This window comes from Mobula hypostoma, chromosome 11 (genome assembly GCF_963921235.1).
Source record: "Mobula hypostoma chromosome 11, sMobHyp1.1, whole genome shotgun sequence".
Taxonomy (NCBI): Eukaryota; Metazoa; Chordata; class Chondrichthyes; order Myliobatiformes; family Myliobatidae; genus Mobula; species Mobula hypostoma.
The window spans coordinates 109,392,370-109,399,331 of record NC_086107.1 but is presented as its reverse complement, the minus strand read 5'-3'; positions in this window follow the sequence as shown (position 1 = coordinate 109,399,331).

Genomic DNA, 6,962 nt, shown 5'->3' with positions numbered 1-6,962 from the left:
AGAGTGGCGAGAGTGGGGAATAAACGAAGAGGGGAGGGAGAGGGAGTTGTTTTTACCGGAAGGAGAAATCGATATTCATGCCATCAGATTGGAGGCTACCCAGATGGAGTATAAGGTGTTGCTATATGTGCTGTAGGTTCTGCTTTTTGCACCCTGGCCCCAGAGGAACACTTTTGCCTGGCTGTATTCATGGGTATTTATGTACAGTTGACTGATCATAAAATGTGAGCTTGAACTTAAGTTGTGAATCTGCTGGGAACTTCGACTGTGTCCTGTGCTCCCGATACAGTACAGCCTCCTCAGCATTGGTGAGGCCTGTTGTAAGTTGGGGGACTGCTTCGTCGAGCACCTTTGCTCCATCCACCGCAAGCAGAACTTCCCCGTGGCCAAACATTTTAACTGCCAATTCCCATTCCCGTTCTGACACGTTGGTCCATGGCCTCCTGTGCCAAGATGAGGCCCCCCCTCAGGGTGGAGGAGCAACACCTTGTATTCCATCGGGGTAGCCTCCAACCTGATGGGGTAGATATCGATCTCTCCTTCTGGTAAAAAAAGAAATTCCCTCTTCTTTTATTCCGCACTCTGGCCACTCTTCTTAACTGCCTATCACCTCCCACAGGGTCCCCTCCTCCTTCCCTTTCTCCGAAGGTCCAGTCTCCATTTCTATCAGATTCCTTCATCTCCAGCCCTTGACCTTCCACACCCACCTGGCTTCACCTATCACTTTCCAGCCATTCTCCTTCCCCTCCCCACTATATTTTAGTCTGGCATCTTCCCCCTTCTTTTCCACTCTTGAGGAAGGGTCTCGGCCCAAAACGTCGACTGTTTAGATTAGATTAGATTATGAGGACACACAGTCCTCTTTTATTGTCATTTAGTAACGCATGCATTAACAAATGATACAATTTGTTCCTCCAGAATGATATCACCGAAACACAAGACAAACCAAGACTGAAAATACTGACAAAAAAAACAGCAACGGGCAAAGCCGAGGATTTGGGGCCTTCCTCTCTGGAGATTCTCGATTGCACAGTAGCTGCGGCAGTGAACCGGGCATTTCAGAAGTTTCTCCAGGTGTTCCTCCATGCTTCTCACGGCTGTCTCCATCAAATCAGAATTGTGCACGGCCCCTATTTAACAAATACGATATCATTTCACTGCGCCGCCATCTTCTCCTCCCGCCCTTCTGCCCGAAATGACTGGTTTTAAGGTGCCAGTAACTCACCTTTGCCCCTTATTCTGTCAGAAGAAACAGTTCCACTGGGCTTAGTATATGTATGTTGTATATATATCAAAACATACAGTGAAATGCGTCATTCCCATCAGCGAGGATTGTGCTGTTGTGCAAGTGTCACTGCACTTCCGACACCAACATAGCCTGCCCACCACTCGCGAAAGCTAACCGTACATCTTTGGAATCTGGAAGGAAATTAAGCACCGAGAGGAAATCCACACTATCATGGGGAGCGTGCACAAAATCCTCACAGACTGAAGAGGGAATTGAATCCTGACCTTACAGCTGGTGCTGTAGGGCTACATGACCCTGCTCTGGCATGTTCAACGCTCACAAAATGCTGGAGGAACTCAGCAGCTCAGGTAGCATCCACGGAAGTGAATAAACAAGAGGGGAGGAGAAGATGGCGGCGCGACGCAGCGCGCGCGGCCGCTCCAAATTGATATCGTATTTGTTAAATGGGGGCCGTGCACAATCCTGATTTGATGGAGGCAGACGTGTGAAGCACGGAGGAACATCTGGAGAAACTTCTGAAATGCCCGCTTCGCTGCCGCTGCTACTGTGCGATCGAGAATCTCCGGAGGGGAAGGCCCTAAATCCTCGGCTTTGCCTGTTGCCTGTTGCCGGGGCCGGGGCCAAAGCGCTCGGCAGAGATGGTGCTCAGTGCTCGGTGTCGGAGGGCCAGCTGTAGGCTCGAAGTTTTCGGACGGACTCAGGGTCGGACTGTGGTCGGGTGCTTCCAGGGTGCTGCATCGGCAAGTTTGCGGCGCTGGAGGTTCATGGCAGGGAGAGTTTCTCCCTTCAACCGTCTGTGTGAGATGATGGGACTTTCGAGAGACTTGGAGACTTTTTTACCGTGCCCATGACCTGTTCTTCATCAAATTACGGTATTGTTGCACTGTTGTAACTATATGTTATAATTATGTGGTTTTTGTCAGTTTTTCAGTCTTGGTCTGTCTTGTGTTTTGTGATATCACACTGGAGGAACATTGTATCATTTCTTAATGCATGCATTACTAAATGACAATAAAAGAGGACTGAGTGTCCTCATAATCTAAAAGGGGCTCATCAAGCCTGGTTGGCAGCTCATCTCGGAGAAGGAAAACCCTGATTTCAAACCTCCGCTGCCCTGCGGCTATACCCACTCATGGGGAAGGCTTCAGGAGTAAAACCCCAAGGGAAAAATCCAGAGCTGGAGTCCCAAAGCCAGTCACACATTGAGCTCGATACTGACCGGCCACTCCTGTGACCCTGCTGGTGCCAAACAGTATTGGTCTCTGCCGTTCTTGTGGGTTCAGCCGTTGTGTGGAGAGGGAGAACAACTTGCTCTCCATATCGTACAGCCCTGGCTGGCATATCACGTAGAAAGCTAGGATGCAACATTCATCGTCAACCCTGACCAGCGAAGGGCCTCCATCTCTCCCTCTCAATGACATGGTTGCTTTGTTGTCAGTGTGAACTCTATGACCCTATTAGATCCCTCGTGACCTTATTGAATTGTGTTGTCAGCAGCCATTCCTATTTTTTTGGCCTTGTGATAGCTCTTATTTGCTGGTGAGGGCACAGCATAATATCCTTTAGGTTCAGTGACCGGTACTGAACGAGACCGGGGCAGACTATTGTCCCTCCATCATCACTCCCTGATACAGGAGAGAGAAAACGCACATTCAGCATTTTAGGAAGGGCTTCTCCTCTGCCATCATATTTCTGAATGGTCTATGAACTCATGAACATTCTCAGAGCGTTGGGGTTCAGAGGTCAATTCCAACACCATCTGTAAGGAGTCCTTGTGGAATGCGTGGGTTTCCTCTGGAAGCTCTGGTTACCTCCCACAGTCCAAAGATGAACTGGTTAGTAGGTTAATCGGTCATTGTAAATTATGCCATGATGAGGCCACAGTTAAATCGGGGTTGCTAGGCGGTATGGCTCAAAGAGCCAGAAGCACCTATTCTGTGTTGTATCTACCTCAATGGAAACATAAATAAATAAACAATACCTCATTATTTTAATTCTCATTCCTATTGAGGAATATTGTATCATTTCTTAATGCATGCATTACTAAATGACAATAAAAGAGGATTGCGTGTCCTTATAATCTGATCTAATCTGTTCTGACATGTTGGTCCACGGCCTCATGTGCCAGGATGAGGCCACTTCAGGGTGGAGGAGCAACACTGTCTGCATAGCCTCCAACCTGTTGGCATGAATATCGATTTCTCCTTCTAGTAGACAAATTCCTCCCCACTTCCTCTATTCCCCACTCTGACGTTTTACTTCTCACCCACCTATTACTTCCCCCTGGGTCCCCTCCTTCTTCCCTTTCTCCCATGGGATGGTCCATTCTCCTCTCCTATCAGATTCCTTCCTCTCCAGCCCTTGACCTTTCCCACCCACATGGCTTCAGACATTATCTTCCAGCTAGTCCTCCTTCCCCCTCCCCCCACCTTTTTATTCTGGCATCTTCCCCCTTCCTTCTCAGTCCTGATGAAGGTTCTCCGCCTGAAAATCCGACTGTTTATTAATTTCCATAGATACTGCCCAATCCACTGAGTTCCTCCAGCATTTTGCGAGTGTTATTCTGGATTTCCAGCATCTGCAGAAGTTCTCATGTTTACGATTATATCACTATTTTGCTCCCTTTTTTATTACTTATTTTTTATTATACTTCTTATTGTTACTTAAGCTAGCGTGTATTCTGATTTCAACAGCAACCAGTCTTAAGATCTGAATGTGGATTGTAGACTGAATTTAAAATGCAGCTCAGAACAATGGTGTTCTTGGACCTGCAGACTGGGGCCGATTGCAAACCAGGAAGCATCTCATTGACCTGAGATGCCTGCATGTGCATGAATGCAACTCAGAGACAGTGGTGATTAACGCTCAATCTAGGATGTCTGGAGTGTTAGTTGAAGATTGAGGTGTTTGAAAATCATATGAAAGTAAGCGCAAAGTAAGCATTGCCAATCCAAAGTATTGAAGTAAGCAATGTCATTGTAACTATCGAAACAGTATAGAGTTATCATTGATCTTAAAGATATTAACATGTGACGTACGCAAACACGAGAGAATCTGCAGATGCTGGAAATTCAAGCAACACACACAAAATGCTGGTGGAACGCAGCAGGCCAGGCAGCATCTATAGGAAGAAGTAAAGTCGTCGTTTTGGGTTGGGTCCCTTCGTCAGGACTAACGGAAAAAACAGATAGTAAGAGATTTGAAAGTGGGAGGGGGAGACCCGAAATGATAGGAGAAGACAGGAGGGGGAGGGATGAAGCCAAGAGCTGGGAAGTTGATTGGCAAAAGGGATACAAGGCTGGAGAAGGGGGAGTATCATGGGATGGAAGGCCTTGGAAGAAAGAAAGGGGGAGGGGAGCACCAGAGGAAGATGGAGAACAGGCAAGGCGTTATTGTGAGAGGGAAAGAGAAAAATAAATAAATAAATATAGGGATGGGGTAAGAAGGGGAGGAGGGGCATTAATGGAAGTTAGAGAAATCAATGTTCATGCCACCAGGTTGGAGGCTACCCAATGTGATGTACTTTGAGTTTATGAGCCTCTTCTTCCATAAGTGTCTCCCGTGTGATGCCTGCTTACTGTGCTGAATGGGATCCGTTAGTCTTGCGAGACCATGGATCTGTGCCTGGAAAGTTTTCACTCTCCAGGGTGCAGGCCTGGGCAAGGTTGTATGGAAGACCAGCAGTTGCCCATGCTGCAAGTCTCCCTCCTCCACGACACCGATGTTGTCCAAGGGAAGGGCATTAGGACCCATACAGCTTGGCACCAGTGTCGTCGCAGAGCACTGTGTCATTAAGTGCCTTGCTCAAGGACACAACACGCTGCCTCGGCTGGGGCTCGAACGCACGACCTTCAGGTTGCTAGTCGAATGCCTTAACCACTTGGCCACGTGTCCACACATTTACTGAATGAAGGCTTTAATATTCACCAACTTCAGAGTCTCCCGGTTCATAGCCAGAACAATTTATAGTATATTTTATATATTGATCTGTGCTGCTGCAAAACGGCCAAAGTTACGACATTTTTCAGTGACAATAAATCTGATTCCGAATCTGACTGACCAAATTTGACCACTCTCCCCTTGTCACTTTTATACCACTGCTCGTACAAAGTCAAGTCATCAATTTAAAATCCAAATCAACACACACAAAATGCTGGAGGATCTCAGCAGGTCGGGCAGCATCTATGGAAGGGAATAAATAGTCAACGTTTCGGGTCGAGACCCTTCTTCAGGACTGAGAACAAAGGGGCAAGACACCAGAACGAAAAGGTGGGGGTGGGGAAGGAGGCTAGCTGGAAGGTGATAGGTGAAGCCAGGTGGGTGGGAAAGGTCAAGGGCTGGGAGAGGAAGGAATCTGATAGTGGACCACGGGAGAAAGGGAGGAGGAAGGAACACAGGAGGAAGTTATAGGCAGGTGAGAAGTGGTAAAAGGTCAGAGTGGGGGAATAGAGGAAGGTGGGGTTTGGGGGGAACTTGTTCGCCAGAAGGAGAAATCAATATTTAAAATACTTGTTGGGGGTTTGGATGAACATTAAGCAGAATTATTCTCACCCAGAAAGGGGCAAGGAGGAGGCCTGAACTTTCAGCCTGAGAGTGCGGCAGAGGCAAGTGGCAGAGTACCGTAGAGGTTGGCGTAATGCCATTACAGAGCCAGTGATCCGGGTTCAATTCCTGCCACTGACTGTTGGTAGATAGTACGTTCTCCCATCTGATTGCAGGGGTTTCCTCTGGGTGCTCCAGTTTCATCCCACATCCCAGAGACGTACAGATTTGTCAAATGGCAGGAGAATGGGGTTGGGAGGGTTGATAAATCCGCCATGATGGAATGGCAGAACAGATTCAGTGGCCTCATTCTGTTCCTATACATCATGGTCTTATGGTCTAATTGGGCCTGATTTTTTTTTTATTTCAAAATATATTTTATTCAAAAATAAATATATACAATAAACCATTCAATAACTTTTCATCCTTTACATACGTTTCCATTATACACAGTACATATCCGTATTTATAGCCACCCACGTGGCACTCCAGTAGTTCAGCTTACCATATCATTGTTGAGGGGTATACTCCCCGCCTCCGACCCCTCCCACTCCCGCGGGTGAAGAAACCCACCCTGTGGTCCTTCCCCACCGGGCCCTTGCGGTGGCTGCACTGAGTTTCAGTGCGTCCCTCAGCACGTACTCCTGCAGCCGAGAATGTGCCAGTCGGCAGCATTCTCCCACAGATATCTCCATGTGCTGGTAGATCATCAAGTTTCGGGCCGACCAAAGAGCGTCTTTCACTGAGTTGATGATCTGCCAGCAGCACCGGATGTTGGTCTCCGTGTGCGTCCCCGGGAACAGCCCGTAGATCAGAGAGTCCTCTGTTACGCAGCTGCTGGGGATAAAACGTGACACTAGCCCGTCCATCCTCCTCCACACCCTCTTTGCGAACTGGCAGTGTGCAAAGAGGTGGGTCACAGACTCCTCCTCACTGCAGTCCTCCCATGGGCAGTGGGGTGCGGAGACGACGTTCCGGGCGTACAGGAGGGCTCTGACTGGGAGGGCCCCTCTCACCGCCAGCCAGGTGAGGTCTTGGTGCCTGTTGGTTAGATCTGGCGATGAGGCATTTTGCCAGATGAACTGGACAGTCTGCTCAGGGAACCACCCCACTGTGTCCATCACGTCCTTCTCCTGCAGTGCCTGCAGGACACTACGTGCCGACCACTGCC